Below are 23,216 nucleotides of genomic sequence, written 5' to 3' on the forward strand. Positions count from 1 at the left end.
TGGGGTAATGTTACAGAGAAGTGTGGCATGATCCAATTCACATTTTAATAAAACCACTCCAACTGCTGTTGGAAAAATCATTTGGGAAGAAGGACCACTGCACATGGTTGAGCAGGTGCTGAAGCACAAGGGTGCTGGCCAAGCAGATAAGTGAGGGGTGAATCTGGCCCCAGTCTGCTCCCCAAGGCCTGGCCAGGGCTGCCTCTCTTCATACGGGCAGTGTACTTTTGTACACCAAGGTGCCCTGTAGGCTTTCTGGCTTCGGGGCACAGGTAAGAGCAAAAGGCCAGTTAGTGAGTTACTGCAAGGGAGGGGTGATCATTTCTTGGACTAGAAGAGAGGCCATGACTAAGGAGAAAAGGAGATGGACACCAGGGATACTGAAGAGGCAGAATGGACAACTCTGGGTTACTGACTCTGGGGACGAGGTAGACGGAGGAGTCAAAGATGACTGACTGTCAAACTTCTACCTTGGGTGACCGGGTGGCTGGTATTGCCACTGCCAGCACTGAAATGGAGAAGACTGAGGGTGGAAACAGGTGGAAGCAGGACCCAGATGAGTTCTGAACATGTTAAATGTGAGACGCCTAGAAGATATCCAAATGGAAACGTCAGGATGTCTAGACACGCAGAACTCAAATGGGTCTGGACTGGAGAATAAATCCATCTGGACTCTAGCGCTGTCTTTGCTTATTATTTTTCCAAGCCCCTTATTGGGTAACTCTAACAATAAAATAAGCTAATCTATATATTAAGGTAGATTTTCCATCCCTGATTCTACTTTGGTTTTCTGGTGCAATCAACTTTCTGCTCCCTGTCTTATGTATAGTAGCAAATACTTGCAGTGCTTACCTTGTCAGGCACTGTTACAAGAGCTCACCATGCTGTGACCTGCTCAGGCCGCACAAGAGCCCTACATGATAGGCATCACATCATCTTCACTTTCTTAAATGAGGAGACTGAGGCACAGAGAGGTGAAGTCACTTGCCCATGGTTATACAGGTCTTAAAGTGCCTTAACCAGAATTTAAACTTGGGCAATCTGGGTTTTGGCTTCCCTGGTGCCTCAGCGGTAAAGACTCCACCTGCCAAGCAGGAGATACGGGTTTGATTCCTTGGTGGGGAAGATCCCCTGGAGAAGGGAATGGCAACCCACCTCAGTATTCTTGTCTGGGAAATCCCAATGGACAGAGGAGCCTGGGGGGCTACAGTCCACAGGGTCGCAAAAGAGTCGGACATGACTTACCAACTAAACAACAACAATAATCTGGCTTTTAGTCACCATCACTATATTCCACCACCTTTTCGAAGATCGGAGATGATGTTCATGGCACCTTTTAGTTCCCCTCTTCCACTCTAACCACCCTTGGTTCCTCACTTGAACTGGCTTCTAGATCCCCCATTAGCTTTATTTTCCTCACATGAACTGGTGTTAGACACCCCCCACCCCCTGATTAGCTCTTTTCCTGCCTTTGAAGCACCACGGTTTGCTGGCTCAGACCATATGTATGAATGTGTCTTCTCTTCTGGATGCAGGGCAGGAAGCAGGCCCTGTGTTTATTCCCTCTGAATCCTTTACAAAGCTGCCAAGAGCGCACACACAGAGCAAGCCCTCATATACAGACAAGGCCAGACCAAGCAGGGATAATAGGCCTGCCCGCGTGAATAACAGAAGTCGGCTGGGAATACGCTTTTATCTGTCACAACCCTAATTAAGGGGAAAGGCCTTATTCTATGGCTAGAAATGTCAGCGTAATGAATCGGCTAATTGTGCCTTCTTGCTACAGACGTTCTCCCGCGTTGTCTCCAGGTCACAGTGTGGAAGCTGGAAGGCGCCTTTTTGCACCATAAGATATGACTGACCTTGAATGGCGTGGCTGCTCTGGGGCTGGGAGGGGGCAGCACCTCTCACAGTGCTTTTCATCTTGCTCTGTCTCTTTGGGGCTATTGTTGTGGGGCGGGTGCTGTCCCTTCAAGACAGTTGGGGCAGAGTTCCCCCCATTCTGTTCCCCAGGGCCCAGGAAGGGTCAGGGAATACTCTACCAGGGACCTGGCATCTGCTCCCTGCCAGGGGCCTGGGAGCACTCCTTTCTAGTGTCACTGGGAAGCTCCTGGGTCACTCCACACCCCTCCTCCGGATCCTCCCCTCTAGAGAATGCAGATCCTTTTAACTCAGCAGCTTCCTGCGCACCTCTCCTCCCGACTGCCTCTGTCACTCCCACTGCTCATGTACCTCCCGTCTGCCATCCACTAGTAAGTAAAAGCTGATCCAGGAAGGTAGCCTAACTAGAAGATATAAGGCACCTGGCCGGTACAGCAGGAACTTCCCTGCTCAGGAAATGGAGGCCTCAGACAATCCAACATGTGGAAGAAGTTCATTATTAATAAGGGTTGCCTCTGGGGAAGGGGCTAAGGAGCAAGGGTCAGGGGAGGCCTAGGTGAGCTTTATCACTAAGCATCCTTTTGTACCATGTTCTCTTCAGCTACAAATACTTACTTTTCCAATAATAACCTCATAGCTCTCCTAGTTCTGATTCCAGGTGTGTTAACACAACCTTCTGATAAAAGTCTGGCTCCTCACACAAGGTTTTCTGCAGGGAGAAAAATACGCTAACCTGCAAACGTGAATATCTGTGTTTGCTTAGGAAGAATTCTTTCCAACATATTAATGAATGGGCATTGTGACTTCTCCACCAGTCTCTAAGATTGGTTCTCATGAATCAGTTTCTCCATCTTCTTTCCCAGACTGCTCTGCTCTGGTCCAGGAATCCCTTGGTCTGTGAAGCTGAGGTCCAGGCCTGGAGAAGGGGCATCTTGGCAAGGCACTGTCCATGGGCAAGGCCTGCCAAGTGGCCACACAGCGCCCTCTGGTCTTGGGAAGCAGATTCTCTTCCAGTGAAAGGCTAAGGTGGTAGCAGCCGCTCCCTGCTCTGGATCCCATGAGATGACAGGCAAAATGGATCCCTGACTGGCTGAATAATGACCTCGTCTAAGCTTAATGTCACATGTCCCCAGACTGAGTCTCCTGAAGAGGGAATCTGAGCCATCAAGGGGAATGACCGTCTGAAGGCCACAGACAGGGGGTTAGAAGCCCTCAACTTGTTTTATGATGAGATCTTACCTAAAGCACCTCTGTGGTAAAGAGGTGAGTTAGTGTGGAGGAAAAGAAGATGTCATGGAAAAAGAAAAATGAATAAGAAGGGGCTGGCAGCTTGGCACCCCACTCCAGTACTCTTGCCTGGAAAATCCCATGGATGAAGGAGCCCGGTAGGCTGCAATCCATGAGGTCGCTAAGAGTCGGACACGACTGAGCGACTTCACTTTCACTTTTCACTTTCATTCACTGGAGAAGGAAATGGCAACCTGGAGAATCCCAAGGACGGGGGAGCCTGGTGGGCTTCCGTCCCTGGGGTCACACAGAGTCAGACACGACTGAAGTGACTTAGCAGGCAGCTTACTGCCAAGAAAGAAAATTCTGCCAGCCAACCATAAAGAATGGGATGATCATAGCTACTGGGACCTAGAGCAAGTTACTCCACGTTTTCTCCCTCCATTGCCTCTTGTAGGATGAGGATAAATCTAGGACCTGCTTCAAATGATCATCCTGCCCATTCAGCACAGTGATATATAATACGTAAAGCACTTGGTCCAGTCAGCCTCCACATTCTCTGCCCCACCCACCCACCACCCACACACCCCTGAACACAGCTCCCAGGCATTTTGAAAACATATTTCAAATACCTCAGAGCCACTGTTGGGGAGACCTGGTCAGAGTTGCAGTCCCTTGAAGGACCAGGTCCCAGGTTCTGCTGGGCTGCCCTCCACCTGAGGAGACAGTAACATGGACAGGGAGGGTCCCTGGGAAGTCACCTGGCCCAATACCCTTGGCATGTGATTTCCAAAAGGAGCTAAATGAACAGATGAAGACAGAATGAGAAGGAAAAAGACGTAACTTAAAAAGTAGTAAATTTGTGAAATTCTATTGTAAAGTTCTATTGTACTGAATCCTTGAATTTCCTGGTCACTTCTCCAAATCCAGATCTCTCATTCCAAATCAGCAGTTGTCCCTTCTGGAGACGTCACCCCAGCACACTAAACTGGGCAGGTAAGACTTGGCGGGAACTGCCTGTATCTTCAGAGCCTTTGATTCTTGTCCAGAGAGTGGGTGGGTAACAGTACCTGTACCCCCATTCTCTGTCCACTGTCATCTCACAGGGATGGGAGTGTCCTCTAGATGAAGAGTCACTGCTTATAATGAGAGCAGTTCTGATGGAGTGCCTAGATAGGGGAACAGGATGAAGGCAGAAAAAGGGCTAAAAAGTCCTTTTCCTATATAGTTGTGCTATCCAGTATGGTGCTTTCAAACTGTGGTGTTGGAGAAGACTCTTGAGAGTCCCATGGACTGCAAGGAGACCCAACCAGTCCATTCTAAAGGAGATCAGTCTTGGGTGTTCTTTGGAAGGAATGATGCTGAAGCTGAAATTCCAGTACTTTGGCCACCTCATGCGAAGAGTTGACTCATTGGAAAAGACTCATGCTGGGAAAGATTAAGGGCAGGAGGAGAAGGGGACGACAGAGGATGAGATGGCTGGATGGCATCACCAACTTGACGGACATGAGTTTGAGTGAACTCCGGGAGTTGGTGATGGACAGGGAGCCTAGTGTGCTGCAATTCATGGGGTCGCAAAGAGTTGGACATGACTGAGCGACTGAACTGAACTGAACTGATCCAGTGTGGTAGTCACTAGCCACATGTGGCTGCTGAGCACTTAAAGAAAGAGCCTGACACACACTGAAGTGTGCTGCAAGTACGAAGCTCACACCAGATTCTGAAGACTTAGGTGTGGAAAACAAGCGTAAAATACCTCATTAAAAATTGTTTGCTATTCCTTCCAGGTTGAAATGATAATTGTACTTTGGACATACTGGGTTAAATACATCAATTTCACATGTTCTTTTTCACATGTTCTTTTTACTTTTTAAAATGTAACAGACAGTAAAGAATCTGCCTGCAATGCAGGAGACCTGGGTTCAATCCTTGGTTTGGGAAGATCCTCTGGAGAAGGGAATGGCAACCCACTCCAGTATTCTTACCTGGAGAATTCCATGGACAGAGGAACCTGGTGGGCTACAGTCTACGGGGTCGCAAAAAGTCCGTCATGGCTGAATGACTAACACTTTTACTTTTATACTAGAAAATGTAAATTCCACAGGTGTTCACAGTGTAGCTTGCATTATATTTCCGTCAGAGGATAAAGGGAGAAGGCAGTGGCATCCCACTCCAGTACTTTTGCCTGGAGAATCCCATGGACGGAGGAGCCTGATAGGCTGCAGTCCATGGGGTCGCTAGAGTCGGACACGCCTGAGCGACTTCACTTTGACTTTTCACTTTTATGCACTGGAGAAGGAAATGGCAACCCACTCCGGTGTTCTTGCCTGGAGAATCCCAGGGACGGGAAGCCTGGTGGGCTGCCGTCTATGGGGTCGCACAGAGTTGGACACAACTGAAGCGACTTAGCAGCAGCAGCAGCAGAGGATAAAGCTGTGGAATCTGCTTTCTGTGCTCTTTGCCCTCTCACTGCTGCCATTCTCAGGCTTAGTCCTAACTAACCCTTCACCTGAGTGAGCAGTGGGAAGCTAACTAGCCACTCCTAGGCTTCTGTTATTCTGCAGGGAAAAAGGAGAGAGTAAACTAAAATCGTTTTCTTTTGGCTGGCGGTATATTCCTCCCAGTCTACTCCTCTCCAATGATCACAGATAGACAGAAACATTTCTAGCCTCAGAATGCCAGGCCCCACCTCAGGCCCAGGGAGTACCACACATAAAAAATGAACCAGTCTTCAAAGCAATGGTGGGTTCTAGATGCAGCTGAGCTGCTAACAAGCCCTGGGGTTTTCTATTTTTTATTTCTTGGCATATATCTTATCTTGGCTGCCAAGCTGAAGATTGCTTGAAGACAGGGATCCGATTTTTGTCCACTGTGTATCCACACCTTGAGGAGGTAGTCAATAGAAATTGGCTGAATGCAATGCATGAAAGACTTAGTTCAGTTCAGTTCAGTCGCTCAGTCGTGTCCGACTCTTTGTGACCCCATGAATCGCAGCATGCCAGGCCTCCCTGTCCATCACCATCTCCCGGAGTTCACTCAAACTCATGTCCATCGAGTCGGTGATGCCATCCAGCCATCTCATCCTCTGTCGTCCCATTTTCCTCCTGCCCCAATCCCTCCCAGCATCACCCACCTGTAAAAATGAAGGCATCAGACTAAGTAACCTGATAGGTTAAAGGAATTTTAAAGCAAAAAGGGACTTGAGAACCCTCTGGTCCAGTGGTTTTCAATTCAATCAGTTACAATCCAATTTTTACAATCCAACATTTTACAATTCTGTTATTTGCTAATCTGATATAAAATAATGTAACCTACCTATACATGTTTTAAAATTAATGTGCAAACTGTAATACAAATGAGAAATGAAATAGCATAACTTCTATAAAATAATATGTATTTCAATATATAAATACTCTACATAACTGCTCTAAAGTGCAATGAAGCTTCAGATTCACACACCTACAGAAATCACCACAGATGTGACAGCTACAATGTAGACGGTACGGGTGTGCTGTTCCGGTGACGCAAACACTTTCAGTGTTTGCTAACGGTGAGATGATTTTTCTGAAATGGTGAATAACTCCGTAAAGCTCTGAGCAAAACAGAGTACGATCTTACCTCTGCTTATATATATTCCTGGAGAATTCTGTGTATATCTTTAAACATGAAAACTGCTAAACATTAACGTGTAAAACAAAGTTGGATTCTTTGAAAACCTGGCAGAACATATGGAAGTCGTGAGGGTTGTGGGACCATTCTCCTCTCTGCAGAACTGTCCAGAGTATTACACAGCAGCTCTGCCCCTGCCCATCAGATATCACTAGCATCCCACCCCTGATCACTGTGGCATCTGAAAACACTCCCATGGACTCCCTGGTGGTCCAATGCTTAAGAATCCACCTTCCAATGCAGGGGCATGGATTCAATCCCTGGCTGGGGAACTAAGATCCCATGTGCCAGGGGACAGCTAAGCCTGTGTGCCACTAGAGAGAAGCCCGTGCGCTGCAACAAAAATCTTGCTGCTGCAACTAAAGCCTGATGCAGCCACATAAATAAAATAAAAAATAAATACACTCCCACAGGATGCTAAAAGCACCCCAGGGTGTGATGCCAACCACAGAAGAGAATCCCTGATGGGCAAAACTTTTTAATTACGGGCATAATTTGAATAAGATGTGAGAGCACATATACAGTAAAGTTTTGAAAAGATGGTCTATTTTCAAGACAGTTGCATATATACGCTACAACAGAACAAAGGGAATCAAGAGCTGAGGTTTCACATTTATATTGCTGATCACTGTTGGTTCAGTCACGTTTCAATCTATTAGAAAGGCTTGTCCTCTGAGACATTTTTGCCCACATTCCCACTGGACAAAAGCGGCTCAGAGACTCTGAGGCAGGCTGGGCTGGAGAGGCCAGGCCTCCAGGCTGCCAGGCCCGTGTTTCAGGCTTGTTTCCTCTGCGTACTCAAAAGTTTCTAGGACACCACAGTAGAAATTGCAGTGGTTACAACACTCTGTGTCCCATGGCAGTGTTTTCTTTCATGGCTGCTTACGTGTGATTCTAGGATTCACGATGTGAGTAGATTAAATCTCTCCCTCAGATCCTTCAAACAAGGTAAACTGCAGTCAAACTGTAGTCCTGCTGGGTAACCCCACTAGAACCTCACTTACTTTGGGGGCGGGGGTGGGAATGTGGATTCTACCCAGTTCATTCAAAACTTACACAAACAGAAGGTAAAGTCGGCTTTTCTCCATCTCCCCCAACCCGCTAACTGCTCATCTTGGAATGGGGACTCCATCTAGTTCCTCAGAAGATCCGCTGGCCCTGCTCACAGAAGAGTGTTTGTGCTCAGTGGGAACAATCTGTTCATGACAAGACACCAGATCCTGTTTGAACCACAGCAGCTATGGGAAAACAATATGCCTACAGCCAGCACCAAGTCTGGTCTGTGCTTCGTTGCTGGCATTGCCCCACCAGAGAATCGGCAGGCAGCGGCGGAACCCTGCCTGAGCAGCAGGCTCTGACAATCACCTTGGCTATTGCCCCTGCTTCCCCCTACCTGTCCGTGCCCCTCCATTTCAGCATTTGGTCTGCAGGCAATATCTTCTGGCTCCAGATCAACTTTTTTTTTTCGCAACACCCTCAGCAAGTGGGGTAAAAGGTGTTTCCGGCTTGCCTTAGACTTCAACCTGCTCTCAGATACCCCAGAAACAGCTTTTTTTTTCAAGCATATATTCTTCCCCTTTCCTGGGGAGCTCTAAGCTCATTCTGCCCCCTTCCCTAGCTCAGCTCCATCCCCTTCCTCAGGCCAGTGGTTCCCCAACATCCACAGAACCCAAGAGAAGCCCACACCATGCCAGCAAGTTCCCCTTGTTCCTGGCATCTGCATCACTGAGACCCTTCGGCTCTGAGATAATGTCATACAGACCCCAGTAGGTAAACCAGAGACCCCAGCCTAAAATAGTAATAGGGATGAGACAAAAGAAACCAACGATACTGGTCTTTTCAATTTCTCTAATGGGGTGGACAACGTGAATGCAGGAGGAGATACCAAATTTAGGCACAGAAAAGTGCATAAGGAGATAAAAGTCACATTTAATTGTTGCTGCTTTGTAAAAGCCCAAAGACTACTGCATTGCTCGACAACTTCTGCAGTGTCTCGCTGGATCCAAGTTCTGTGGGACTTGGCCACTGGGGACATTTTTGCAAGGTTAGATTCCTAGCATCCAGTGAAAAAAGGAAAGGGACTCTGACACTTGATCTCCAGTTACAGAATAGGTGTTTGTTCTTATACAATCCCTACAACTCTATCAGATGTTGGCAAAGTTCTCTACGCACCATTTTAATGCTTTGTGATATAATTCTTTTATGATTTAACATGTGTCATGCTTAAATTATTAAACCTGATTTAACATGCTTAAATTTATATTTCCTGCCTACTATTCTTCCCACACTAATTTGAACCATACAAAAAAGCTTATACAAAAGAAGAGAAACTGCATTCAGGACAAGTAAGGAGATTGTATTGAAACAATTCCTGATTAAAGTTAGCACTTTACATAACAATACAGGATATAACAAAAATCAATTCAAGATGCCTTGTACTGCAATTGCATTATAACTAACAAACTCCACTCACAAATTTTACACCAACTGTAAATCACAGACTGAAGTAAAACTCAAGTCTGAGCCAGAGGTTGCTTTCCCTGGACCCGGAAACAAGTTATCCACTTTGCACACGACAGACAGCAGAGGAGAAAACGGTTATAAAGGACAAGTAATTCTCATTTGGTAAACAGCTGGATTTTTAAATACCACTTTTAATTAAAACGGATATATCTAACACAAACAATGTCTACATGACATTATTAGAAATTAGAGTAAGAATAAAAATTATAAATAAAATCTATCATTTATTAGAGTTTAACATGCACTCGTTAGTAGGTTAGCCAATTCACATACATTGTCTTGTTTGATCTTAAAAAAGAAAGCTTACACTAGGGCTCACACTTCGTATTGTACATCCGCAGGGCTCACACTTCGTATTGTACATCCGCAGGGCTTCGGTAAACACGTGTGCCGTGTGTCCACCGTTACCTCACACAAGCTACTTCCACTGTTTTGAAAACTCTGGATTTCCTGTATTCATTCCTCAGCCCCTCTGCCCAAACTCCAGGCAACCAGCAATCTTTTAATGGTCTCCAAAGGTTTACCTTTTCCAATATGTCATATGTTATTAGCATCATACAGTATGGATCCTTTTCAGACTACCTTCCTCCACTGACTAATAAGCATTTAAAGCTCCTCCGAGTCTTTTCATGACTTGATAGTTCAATCCGTTTTATTGCTGAATGATATTCCATCACATGGATGTACCGGTTTGTTTATCCATTCAATTACCAAAGGGCATCTTGGTCGCTTCCAATTTTGGCGATTATGAATAAAGCTACTATAAACATTTGTGTGTAGCTTTTTGTGTGGACATAAGTTTTCAACTATTTAGGCAGAACCTCAGAGCAGGACTTCTGGATCATGTGGTAAGATTATGTTTATCTTTTTAAGAATTTGCCAAACTGTCTTGCAAAGTGCTATTCTGTTTTCTTATTTCTTAATCTTTTAGCTACCCCTCAGTGTATGTATACCTGTCAGATGAGAAAACTGAGATTCCAAGAGATTAAATAATTTGTCCAAAGTTATGCAAAAGAGTAATGGCTAATGCCAGAATTCAAGTTTGGGTTGGTCTGGCTTTAAAGGCAGTGATCTTGTACTATGCGAACCAAACACTCAGCCAAATCAGGGTCCTTTAATGGTGTGAGAGTGTGTTGCCAATCCTTACTCTATGAGTTAATGTTCCTGTCCTGAGTTTAAAACCAGACACAAGGAAAATATCCTGTTGCACAAGCCTTATAACTCTCCCCCTAGAATCATTCTCTCCTCCTCCTCTGCCACAGCTCCGGGGAGGGGTTACAGGCCTTGTGAACAGGCAGGTATTAGAAGTAGCCCCACCTCAGTATCTCAATACACTACAGCTCCAGTTGAAGGCAAAGACATTAAACTGCAGTAACACTCCATTAAACACACACACACACACACACACACACACACACACTTTGAGTAATACAAACACTAACCAAATGCCTCAGCATCAGGTTTCTGATTTCAGGGCTTCTTTCAAAGATCGAGAATACCAGCTGCTTTGGGATGGAGGGCTGGGGGGAAAAGTCATTTGCTGCCACTTGTAAGTTTTTTTTTTTTTTTTTCCAGAAACAATTTAAGATGACTACCATAGACTCATGTTGTTCTTGTTCAGTCGCTCAGTCGTGTCTGACTGTGCAGCCTCAAGGACTGCAGCACACCAGGCTCCCCCATCCTTCACTATCTCCCAGAGTTTGTTCAAAATCATGTCCATCGAGTTGGTGATGCTATCTAACCACCTCATCCTCTGCCTCCTCCTTCTCCTTTTGCCTTCAATCTTTCCCAGCATCAGGGTCTTTCCCCGCATCAGGGTCTTTTCTAATGAGTCGGCCCTTCACATCAGGTGGCCAAAGTATTGGAGCTTCAGCATCTGTCCTTCCAATATACCTGTAAGTTAACTAAGGGATTTAGTGACTTTAAAATGTTTTAACATTTTCAGCTCAAGACAAGGGAGTTTTGCATTGCACTCCTGAGGTATTCCTAATTTTTAAGCAGGGCAGAAATCCAGATACACCAGCACCTCAGGTAACTGATCATCACAACGTACAGTGTAGGTGTTGGGGAGGAGTGATAGGCAGGGATGGCTGGGGAAAGCAGGGACCATGGTCAGCCTATCTTCACTATTAGGTTTACTTACATAGCCTGACCTTGAAGCATGATATGGAGACCATTCCACCATCTAGAAGGTGGAGGATAATATTTTTTACACAATAACACACGTATGAGCCATACTGACACGTGCAAAGAGCCTAGTGAAATTCCCTAAAGAGTATCAATTCTTTCTCTTCCCCTCTCCTCCTTTCAGCAATTCCAACTACATCAGTCACACCAGCCTTCAAACAGGGCACAGAATGTCCTACTTCTAGAGGTAGCACAATTTGGTACAGTTTGGCGAAATAGCTTAAGAAGAAGAGTGATGCTTGCCCTCATGGATAATATTCATGCAATCTGGTTAATTTAGGGAGTGTGCTTTACAGAGTAATTTGGATGAGCCTAGAAGCACCACCCTCTGCTAATGGTCATCTCTTTAAAATTGTATTAAGGAAATGCCGCAGACCCGGGACCCAGAGCAACTCAGAGGCGGTGAATAATAGCTCTTCAAGTGTGCAATAAAAAACGGCCTCCAATAAAACTACATTGCAAAAAATGGGTAAGAAACAAAATGGAAGGAGTAAAAAAGTTGAAGAGGCAGAACCTGAAGAATGTGTAGTAGAAAAAGTACCGGACCACCGTGTAGTGAACGGGAAGGCCGAGTACTTCCTCAAGTGGAAGGGGTTTACAGATGCAGACAATACTTGGGAACCTGAAGAAAATTTAGATTGTCCAGAGTTAACTGAAGCATTTCTTAATTCTCAAAAAGCTGGTAAAGAAAAAGATGGAACAAAAAAGAAAATCTTTGTCTAACAGTGAATCTGATGATAGCAAATCAAAGAAGAAAAGAGATGCTGCTGATAAACCAAGAGGTTCTGCCAGAGGTCTTGATCCAGAATGAATAATTGGTGCCACAGACAGCATTGGAGAATTAATGTTCCTCATGAAATGGAAAGATTCTGATGAGGCGGACTTGGTGCTGGCAAAAGAGGCAAATATGAAGTGTCCTCAAATTGTAATTGCTTTTAATGAAGAGAGACTAACTTGGCATTCTTGTCCAGAAGATGAGTCTCAATAATTGTTTGCATTGCCATATTAAATATTTAAAATGTGCATCCTGGTTTTTTGATTTCTTAGTGTGAAGAAATAACTACATTCTAATGAAAATCAGGTTTGGTATGTTTGTTTTGTAGTAGTATTGGAGAAGTTACATTGGTTTTTTTTTTTTTCCCCCATCTATAGCACTGGTTACTTTGAACAAATAAAAGCTTTCTATAGTTGCTTCCTTCAGCAGGAAAGAATGAATTTGATACCATCGTATATTATTTCTTCAGCATTAGAGAACAGTTCTTCTAAATGTTGGAGGAAATCTCCATAGTCATTACTCAATCAGAATTTAAAATTTGCATTTAACTCATATATGCCTGAGGACCATTCTAAGTTTTTTGTATGTGTATACATAAAAAACATATGTAAATGGTTTGGGAGTTAATTTTTTGTTGTGGTTTTTGTTTTGGTAAATATATTTAAACAACAGCCTTTCATAACCATGGATAAGCCCATGTTCTGGAATTATATCATTTTGAGCAATGTAAGAAATAACTGCAACTTAGATTAAAAATTTAAGTCTTAACCTTTCAAATTAAATAATTTTGTAATTAATTAGACAAATTAAGCAGTTTAAATTGGGTAATTTTTTAAAGCATCCCTATCAGAATCTGCATTCATATCTGCACATAAATGCAGTTTTATATGCAGAAACCCTGGAAAGAGAATTTTTATCACTATCAACAGCCTTCCCAACCAAATGAAAAAAGTAGAAAAATTCTGGTATGTTTTAATATAGCAAAGCAAAACTTAGTTAAATGGACACTTGATGGTTCCTTTTGGTGAACCATTGTTTTACAAGAACTTGAAGTCTCTGTGCTATATTTCGGAAAGGCTATGATACATGGGATGTCTCAGATTTGTTCATGGAAACCTAATCAGATAGTTTTAAAATATTGGCAATTTACGATCTACAGGAATAAATGAGTGAACAAACTTTTCTAATCTACGCTTGACCTGCATGTTTTTTCAGACTTGACTCCAATCCATTCCTTACATGAAGGCTCAATTTTCTCAGTATTTTGGGTTACTAGTTCAGCAGAAGCCAAGAAAAACAGTAACTTTGTAGTAATCAGCATGATGGCTCAGACAGTAAAGCGTCTGCCTGCAATGCAGGAGACCCGGGTTCGATTCCTGGCTCGGGAAGATCCCCTGGAGAAGCAAATGGCAATCCACTCCAGTACTCTTGCCTGGAAAATCCCATGGACGGAGGAGCCTGATAGGCTACAGTCCATGGGGTCGCAAAGAGTCGGACACAACTAAGCGACTTCACTTTCACTTTCTTCAATCAGAATGTTATTCAACTGTATATTGTTTACTTCATTGTAAATACTGGTGAATAGTGGTCAATAAATAGTTTTATATTCCATTAAAAAATAAAAATAAAAAATTATTAAGAAGGTGTATAACTTTTCAGCTGTTGGCAGAATATTTCTTTGGCTGCCACTTGTAGTAATGGCGAGATTTCAATCAGGGAAGACACAAGTTGAGCAAAAGAGACGAGACTGTTGGATATGAAAGCAGGTTAAATTCATGGAAATTTTATGCCCATGTCTTTATTTGCCAAGGGAGGACTATGGATTTAATTCATATTACTCTCTAGATAGAAAAGGGGAGAAGGAATGTGAAAACCAGCTATGCCGAGAGGCTCACTCATTATCTATTTATTCAACAATGAAAACTATTTACTGTGATTATGAAGTGGTAAAGAGATAAGAACAGTAAGTTGTACAAACTAGACCTTACAGTTTAAAATGCAACCACTCAAGCCCTGTAGAGTGAGGGCTCTGGCATTCCAGATTCTGTCATTACACAATGACAGAAGGAAGGGACTCTGATTATCTAGTCTGATTGCTCATGTCCCTCCAATTAAGATAAAGGAAAATGGAGATGGATGGCTTCAAATGATTTCCCCAAGATCACGTAGCTAATTTATGCAAAGATGGGATTAAGTGCTCAAAGATCTCCATCCCTGACCCACTGTGGTTTCCAGTAGATCCATGTTCCTTCAACTAAGGCAGAACCACTTCCTGGGGCACAAGCAGTATGCAAGGCAACAGGATAAACATGGTGCATTTTCCTGCAGGGCTGGTTCTATTAAGTGATGAACATTTTTTTATAGTTAGAAAATGCAGCCACCATCGAGTCTACAAGTAACAAATGCTGGAGAGGATGTGGAGAAACTTAACACTGTTGGTGGGAATGTAAATTAGTGCAGCCACTATGGAGAACAGTATGGAGAGTCCTTAACAAACTAAAAGTAGAGTTAGCACATGGTCCAACTCTAATTCGAAAAGATACATGTACCCCAGTGTTCACAGCAGCACTATTTACGATAGCCAAGACATGGAAGCAACCTAAGTACCCATCAACATATGTATGAATAAAGAAGATGTGCTGTATATACATATATGTGTGTGTATACATATATATGTGTGTGTGTATACATACATGTGTGTATACATATATATGTATGTGTAATATATATATGAAGTGAAAGTGAAAGTCGTTCCGTCATGTCCGACTCTTTGCAAACCCATGGACTGACTCTCTAGTCTGTGGAATTCTCCAGGCCAGAGTACTGGAGTGGGTAGCCATTCCCTTCTCCAGGGGATCTTCCAGACCCAGGAATCGAACCGGGGTCTCTTGCATTGCAGGTGTATTCTTTACCAGCTGAGCTACCAGGGAAGATATAAACATACAGTGGAATACTAACCAGTCATAAAAAGAAAATGAAATTTTGCCATTTGCAGCAACATGGATGGAGCTAGAGATTATCATACTAAATGAGGTAAGTCAGACAGAGAAAGACAAATACTGTGCTGTATCACTTTTATGTGGAATCTAAAAAAAAAAAAAAAGGATACAAACAAAACAGAAACAGACAAGGCTGCAAGGCATCTATCAGGGCCGCGATCTCTCCCAGAAGTTTCTATTCCAGCAGTTTTCAAAGTCTTTAAATGGACCTTCTAAGGCACAGTTTTACAAAGTGAATTTCTATATCCTCAACTTGCACCTGCACTTTTTTTTCCTAAAACTGCCTGAGAGATTTCCAGCATAAGCAATACTCTTTCTTCTACTCTACAGGGGGAAAAAAAAAAAAAAAAAAAGTCATACTGTTCAAGTATCTCGAATCTCCCTACGGTGTGCTGCCTTACATGACTCCAGATATTGGTCTGGGGAGGCCTTGGGCTTTTCTGTCTCCCCCTGTCCTGTAAACAGGTCTGAAAAGGTGAGCTTGGACAGGCTAGGAAGTTCTGAATTCAGAAAGGTAACAAATTACTGATGTGGATTATTTTTAAAGTAACAGCAATTAAAAAAAAAATCTGAAACCTCTAGATTTCCTCAGATCTTCTGAACAAGGTCTACATATAAGTTTTGTTTTTAATTGATTTCTTTACAGATGTAATACAGTATTCAGTGAGGTCATTAAAACCTATTTTACCAAATCATGTCTAACAACAATTAATTTCATACAAGATCAATGTTCACCTTCCTTCAACTTATGAAATGTGTAATGTTTTCTACCTCCTATTAAAAAAAATGATGAAAACATTTAGATGTCAAGTTAAAAATGCAAGGAAGTACATGGTTTAAAAAAAAAAAATCCTTTTATGAGGCATCCAGCAAAAGTTTGAAGACCACGGACCTACATTTACTTCTCTCAAGACAATGCTTCTGTTTTGTAAAGTTGAATTGAAAACGAATTTTCCAGAACCAGCAAGACTACATCTAGTAAAAAAACTCCTTCTGGTTTTGGACACATAAACAGCACCTTTCCCTGACTCCCAGCACTTAAGCAAAATATTTATTTTACATTTCATTTAGGATGGGAGAAAGTGTCAGATGACTATCTTCAGTCACTCACCACTATTTGAAAAATAATCTGGTCTCTATGGTGAAAGTGTTAGCAACCCGAAAGTCTCACCCTGATCTCTTATAAACACTACACGTCAAAACACTAAAATAAAGCAATTACTGTATGCTTTATATTCACAGCATTTCTCAGCAAGAACAGCTAAGGTGTGAAGGGGTGAGAGAGCAGAAGAGAAGCAGAAGTAGCTCATCAGAGGGTCGAGGACACCTTATTAGTTTCAAAACCACCAGAGAAATTGAATTACAGCTACAACAAGGAAATTACTATAGCTTTAAGAATATTTAGGACATAAAGATAACCGGTACCCTACTCAGAAATGACTTATTGAACTCATCATGGTCCTTAAAACAAAAGTAACTTGAATATATATTCTGGGAAACCTTAAAAGCAACAGTCATTACACTTGGCTAACTCATCATCCATGACTACCATTTATTAGTTCTCACCACCTTTGTGTGACAGGTGCTTAATAAGCAACTTTTAGAGTTCTGGGAAGTTAAGGATCAGGGAAATCAGTGCAAAGACACAAAAAAGACAGGGTCTAGGGACAAACTAAGACGCAATCTGAATCTATTAATGTTTCAGCTTTTGGTTCCAGTTATGTGTTTACTCCCCTCCTGCTCCCCTCTTCCTGGCCATGAGGTTTTATTTTCCAACTGTTTCGCTTGGTGTGAATTAGAAGGGTGACACCCTAACAGAAAGATGAAGCAGCTAGCCACATTTCAACAGCAGGTGGGGGAGGGGGTGATTTAGAAGGAAACAGAATCTCAATTGTGTGGCTTGCCCAAGGGCCTGACCACAACATTCAGCAGCTCATCCTGATGAATGCCCCATGACTCCAGCAGACATCCAGGGCCACATTTCATTGTTCTCCAGAGCCTTGGGGACTTCCTTAGTTCCAGCCAGATCTCACATGGTCCAGCTATGTCAACGCTTGCCAGACATGGGCTGAAAACCGAAAAGTTCCTCTCAGATGTTTCTGGTCTACACCTGGCTCTGCAAGTCCAATATGGAGATGTTTGCAATAATACCTGTGAAGACTAAATATTTACATTTGCTCCTGACTGTCTAACATCATTTTAACAGCCTGGATATATTTCAGCTGCGTAGGAACATGCTCATTAACGTCAATCTTGTGAAAATGCAGTTAAGCAAGCACCCAAGCTTCCAGGGATCGATACCAGGCACTAAAGACCTTTAAAGGTACGTGCTGTACAGAGATAGACAGATAGATAAAAGTTTGTTTCTTATGAAATGGTATTATTAGTCTTCTATTGCTACCACAGCAAATGACTACAAACCTAGCAATTTAATCTTACAGCTATGTAGGGCAGAAGTCTGATGTGGATCTCACCAGCTAAAATCAAGGCATCAGCAAGGCTGTGTTCCTTTTTGGAAGCACTATGAAGGATTCTGCTTCCTTGCCTTCTCCAGCTTCTAAAGACATCCTGAAATCTTTGGCTCATGGCCCTTCCCCTCATCTTCAAAGTAGGCCAAATCCTCATGTCACATCTCTCTGACCCACTCTTCTGCCTTCCTTTTCTTCATGTGATTAGAATGGATCCATCTAGATAATCCAGGATAATCCCTTCATCTCAAAATCAGTACCCTTAATCACATCTGAAGAGTCTCTTTTGCCATATAAGGTAACACATTCCCAGGTCCTGGAGATTAAGACGTGTACAACTTTGGGGGTGGTAGGGTCATCATTTGGCCTATGAGTTTCTATTTTGTTTGGTTTATTTTCCACTTCAGCTGGAAGTAATCTGAGACTTCTGCTTCTCAGAATGCCAGGAGAGACAGATCTCCTGAGTTAAGACTTGCTAACAGCTTATTGGCAAGGCAGGCACTTACAGTTTTTGGATGGTTTTAGATGCTTCATGCCAAAAGGTAGATGTGGAATGACTTTAAGGGAAAATGTATTTGGTGTGTGTGTGTGTGTGTGTGTGTGTGTGTGCTCAGTCGTGTCTGACTGTTTGCAAACCCATGGACTATAGCCCGCCAGGATCCTCTGTCCATGGAATTTTCCAGGCAAGAATACTGGAGTGGGTTGCCATGCCCTCCTCCAGGGGATCTTCCTGACCCAGGAATCAAACTTGTGTCTCCTGCATTGGCAGGTAGATTCTTTATCACTATGCTACCCGAGAAGCCCCATACTTGTTAAGTGAAGTCCCTCAGTCGTGTCCAACTCTTTGCAACCCCATGGACTGTAGCCCAACAGGCTCCTCCATCCATGGAATTTTCCAGGCAAGAGTACTGGAGTGGGTTGCCATTTCCTTCTCCAGAGGATCTTCCTGACCCAGGGATTGAACCTGGGTCTCCCAAAATCGCAGGCAGATGCTTTACCATCTGAGCCACCAGGTAGGTGCAAATACAGTAGCTATTTTTTCTCTTGCTCACAAATGGCACTGGGCAGGTGAACAGGCTGGAGAGGTGGGCCTCCTCCCTGCATTACCAACAAGACTGCCTAGAATTATGCTTCCCCACTGACGAGATATATATGAGAACACACAGCACCACCAATGAAGAGTCCCTGCCTGAACTATTTAGACTGAGTTTAAGCAAACCTCTAGATCCAACTACTAGTTTATAGAAAATGGAAGACTATATTCACCACCACCACAAGAATAAGATTACCCAAATGTGAAAAAATGTAGAAGATAAATGAGACACCTACCTTAACAATGTATTCCAAAATATATCACATTAAAAAATCAAGTTTAACAGAAAAAAAAAAAAAAACCCACTATCCACTGGTGACCATATCTTGTGCTCATGACTGAGGTAAGCCGGTATATTCAGAGACAGGATCCATCCATGCACTGCATCTCCCCACAAAGCATTGGGTGCCGGGGCCCCGGCTGTTCCGATGTAACAGTTTACTAATCTCTGCTACAAAACTCTGTACAGCAAACAGATTCTGATTTAGTTTTTTTGCGGAGGGCAAGTACAGTTGACTCTTGAACAAGGTGGGGGATTAAGAGCCCCGATTTCCAAGCAGTCGAAAATCTGCATATAACTGAATAGTTAGCCTTCGCCCCTCTGCATCTGGTTTCCCATCAGTGGTTCCACATCTGCAGATTCGATCAACCACAACCACAATACGTGTACATCACATATTTATTGAAAAAAATCTACACATCCGTGGACCTGCACAGTTCAAGAGTCAACTGTAATTCTGATTCACAGACATAAACAGATTAAACTGCCTGTGTATTTTCCTCAGTGATCAAGAACAAAACAGTCATTACTTCATACCTTAGCTTTGTTCTCATAACCTCAAGTCAATGACTCAGTTTCTTAAGTTACTGAAATCTCTGAAATCAGTTAAAAAACTGAAGATTTATTCTAGTAAACATCTTTCAGTGGAAATTTTCCACTCAAAAAAAAAAAAAAAAACAGCAGCCTGGACATGCTTGCTGTTGAATCCCGTAGTCTTTCTAACTGAAGACTGTAGGTCGTGACTAGCTGGGGAAGGGAGAGGAACAATGGGTACTTCCTTTGTAAAAGGGTAAATGATACTTTAGGAAATGTTTTGTTGTGTTTATGTTCACATGGATGTGTGTGCTGGGTTAAGATGTAAAATAAATTTCAAAAAGCCTGGATCTGGCTGCTTTACACACCCAGCACAGTCACCATCACAAACGCAAGTTAAGAAACCGAAATCAAGAGGCAGGAGTCCCTTAGGAGATGATCCCAAATACGGTTAAATTTGGCTTCTCAGGTGGCCCTAGTGGTAAAGAATCCACCTGCCAATGCAAGAGACCCAAGAGATGAGGTTTTGATCCCTGGGTCACAAAGATCCCCCTTGGAGGAGGAAATGGCAACCCACTCCAGTCTTCTTGCCTGGGAAATCCCACGGACAGAGGAGCCTGGTGGGCGACAGTCCATGGGGTCACAAAGAGTCAGACACGACTGAGCACACAGCACAATCTTTTAGTCTATCCTAAACGAGACCAGTCCTGAGTGTTCACTGGAAGGACTGATGCTGAAGCTGAAACTCCAATACTTTGGCCACCTGATGCGAAGAGCTGACACATTGGAAAAGACCCTGATGCTGGGAAAGATTCAGGGCAGGAGGACAAGGGGACAACAGAGGATGAGATGGTTGGATGGCATCACCGACTCAATGGTCATGGGTTTGGGTGGACTCCGGGAGTTGGTGATGGACAGGGAGGCCTGGTGTGCTGCAGTTCATGGGGTCGCAAACAGTCGGACACCACTGAGCGACTGAACTGAACTGAAATAAAAATAGCTAGTTCATATAGAACTTTTGGATTCCCTGGGTCCTCAAACCTCAAGTTGAGAAAGAATAATAGAGTTCCAAGTCGTTTATTTTAAGATAAGGAAACCAAAACAGACAGGTGGGAGCACACGCCCCTCTGCATCCCTGGCCCTGGCCCCACCTACGCTCTCAGAACTCTGTTCCTGGAGTCCCCTTCTCTTCCGCAGGCTGGCAGAGGGCTGGGCGCCTGTGGATACACACCCAGATTACAAGACCTCGGGTGGGCTGCTGGCTGGCATTCCCAAGGCCACAGAGAGCAATTCCTCAGCATTCCTCAGCTTGCTGTCCTAGGCCTCACGTGTCCTCACTATCCCAGTGTTAAGTCGGGGAAGGGTTTGCACAAGGAGTCAGCCACGTGGTTCAGTTCAGCTCTTTAGTAATAGTACAGTAACAGCAACAGCTGTGACCTGGTGGCTAGCACATGCTGGGGACCTGAGCTCTCACAGTCTCCTCCAACCTTAGAGAGAAAGAATAACGGTTGAGAGTCCAGGCTGTGGAGTTCAGATCCCAACCACTACCTACTAGCTGTGTGACCTTGAGCAAGTCACTTGATCTCTCTGTGTCTCCGTTTCCACCCCTATACAATGGGGAAGGATGATAACTGCCATCTCATAGGATTGTTATAAGGAATGAATGAATATATATAAAATGCTTAGAACAGTGACTGACACAGCTCTTATTTTACTTCATCAATCTTATTTCTCACTATACCTCTTCACTTACCCTTTACTCCAGGGTGAAGAGGGAATTAAAACACTTCTAGTATACCTTTACTTATGTCTCCCAAGACATTTATTCAGCAGACATTTCCAGGGAATCACAAAACACAGACAAGATACAGTTTCCTGCCTTCAAGATAAGTATAACTTCCTAGAAAACAGATACACGCAACCAATTACAAATAATGAGCTGAATGTAGAAACCAAGAAGTGAACAAAGTGCTACCTGATCAGGGATGAGAAAGAAGCATAGATGAGGAGTTGCAGGGAAGCTTGATGAGACTAATAAAAGAGGTGATGCTTCAACTGAGGCTCACACGATGCAGGAAAAAACTGTTTCTGGTCTTGCACAAAACCTTACTGATTCTTGTAATAAATTACCCAAAGTCTAAAAGATGCTACTGGAATGCTATGCTATGCTAAGTTGCTTCAGTCATGTCTGACTCTGTGCGACCCCATAGACGGCAGCCCACCAGGCTCCCCCGTCCCTGGGATTCTCCAGGCAAGAATACTGGAGTGGGTTGCCATTTCCTTCTCCAATGCATGAAAGTGAAAAGTGAAAGTGAAGTCGCTCAGTCGTCTCTGACTCTTAGTGACCCCATGAACTGCCTACCAGGCTCCTCCATCCATGGGATTTTCCAGGCAAGAGTACTGGAGTGGGGTGCCATTGCCTTCTCCGACTACTAGAATGGAAAAAAACAAAAACAAAAACAGCTGATTCACAGGGTGCTGGGCTTGTGGACTCCGAGAACTGCTGAGCGACACGAACTGCCTCCTTTGGGCTCTCTATTCACACAACTCCACCCTGACGACCTTTCTGCCAGACATTCGAGACACATTTGGCTGAATGTGTCCCTTGTCTTTTGATTTAATATTGTTCTTGGTACAGAGTTATGAATTGTTATAATGTTCTTTGTGCAATAAAGAAAATTTTAATAGAATTACAGACATACAAACACACCAAACACATAAAATCCAATATTAGTAGGTGAGCCACCTACCTGCAGTGGTAAAATTCTTTGGCCAACGTTGGGCTAGGAGGTTAAAGCATCTGCCTGCAATGGAGGAGACCTAAGTTTGATCCCTGGGTCAGGAAGATCCCCTGGAGAAGGAAATGGCAACCCACTCCAGTACTCTTGCCTGGAGAATCCCATGGACGGAGGAGCCTGGTGGGCTACGGTCCACGGGGTCGAAAAGAGTCGGACACAACTAAGCGACTTCACTTTCACCTGGATGTACCCCAGGTGTTAGCTGGGGCTCTCACTGACCTTCAGGAAATCACCTCAAGCTTTCATGAACTCTATAGCTTCTGGGATCCCAAAGTTCTCAACATTTGGTGAGGTCATATTCTCCAGGCTCCCTTTACTTTCTGGGCTCCAGATCTGATCAGTGTTGTCTCCACCCTGTACTAAATCAACTGTTCTGTGAACCTCTGCATCCCCAAGTTCAGCCCTGAAGTCCATGCCAAGCTGGGCAGGCACAGGCAGAGGAGAGACCTCACAGAAACGTGGGAGATCACAAGGACAGTGGCAGTGCGTTCCCCACCCAGCCCTGCCCACGACCTCCTGCCCTGAGCTGCTGCTCTGTCCCTCCTCCACCTTCCCCTCACTTTTGTTCTTGCCTGTACCCACCTCACTCTCTCAACAACCAGTAAATGCTTCCCCCGGACTCTTATAGAGAAACTCTGCCAAAATGCAGGCCTTTGGGGCCTCTTACTCTTCCTCAGGCACTCATCAAGGTGTTTTCTTCAAGGTCACTTCCTTCATAAAGCAATCGGACCTGCCAGATGTTCAGATGATCGCATTTCCATTTTCCCTAGCTTCCGAGCTAA

The 23,216-nt window shown here is 43.8% G+C and overlaps 1 protein-coding gene and 1 pseudogene across 1 annotated transcript in view; one reads left to right on the top strand and one right to left on the bottom strand.

Annotated features, from left to right (window-relative positions):
* The window catches only part of CRADD (CASP2 and RIPK1 domain containing adaptor with death domain), a 190,781-nt gene that overhangs the window by 34,595 nt on the left and 132,970 nt on the right, over window positions 1-23,216 (bottom strand). The gene's annotated exons all lie outside the window — the stretch shown is intronic.
* Window positions 10,403-12,637, top strand: LOC138987828 (chromobox protein homolog 3 pseudogene; annotated as a pseudogene).

Source organism: Bos mutus, chromosome 5 (genome assembly GCF_027580195.1).
Source record: "Bos mutus isolate GX-2022 chromosome 5, NWIPB_WYAK_1.1, whole genome shotgun sequence".
NCBI classification, from domain to species: domain Eukaryota; kingdom Metazoa; phylum Chordata; class Mammalia; order Artiodactyla; family Bovidae; genus Bos; species Bos mutus.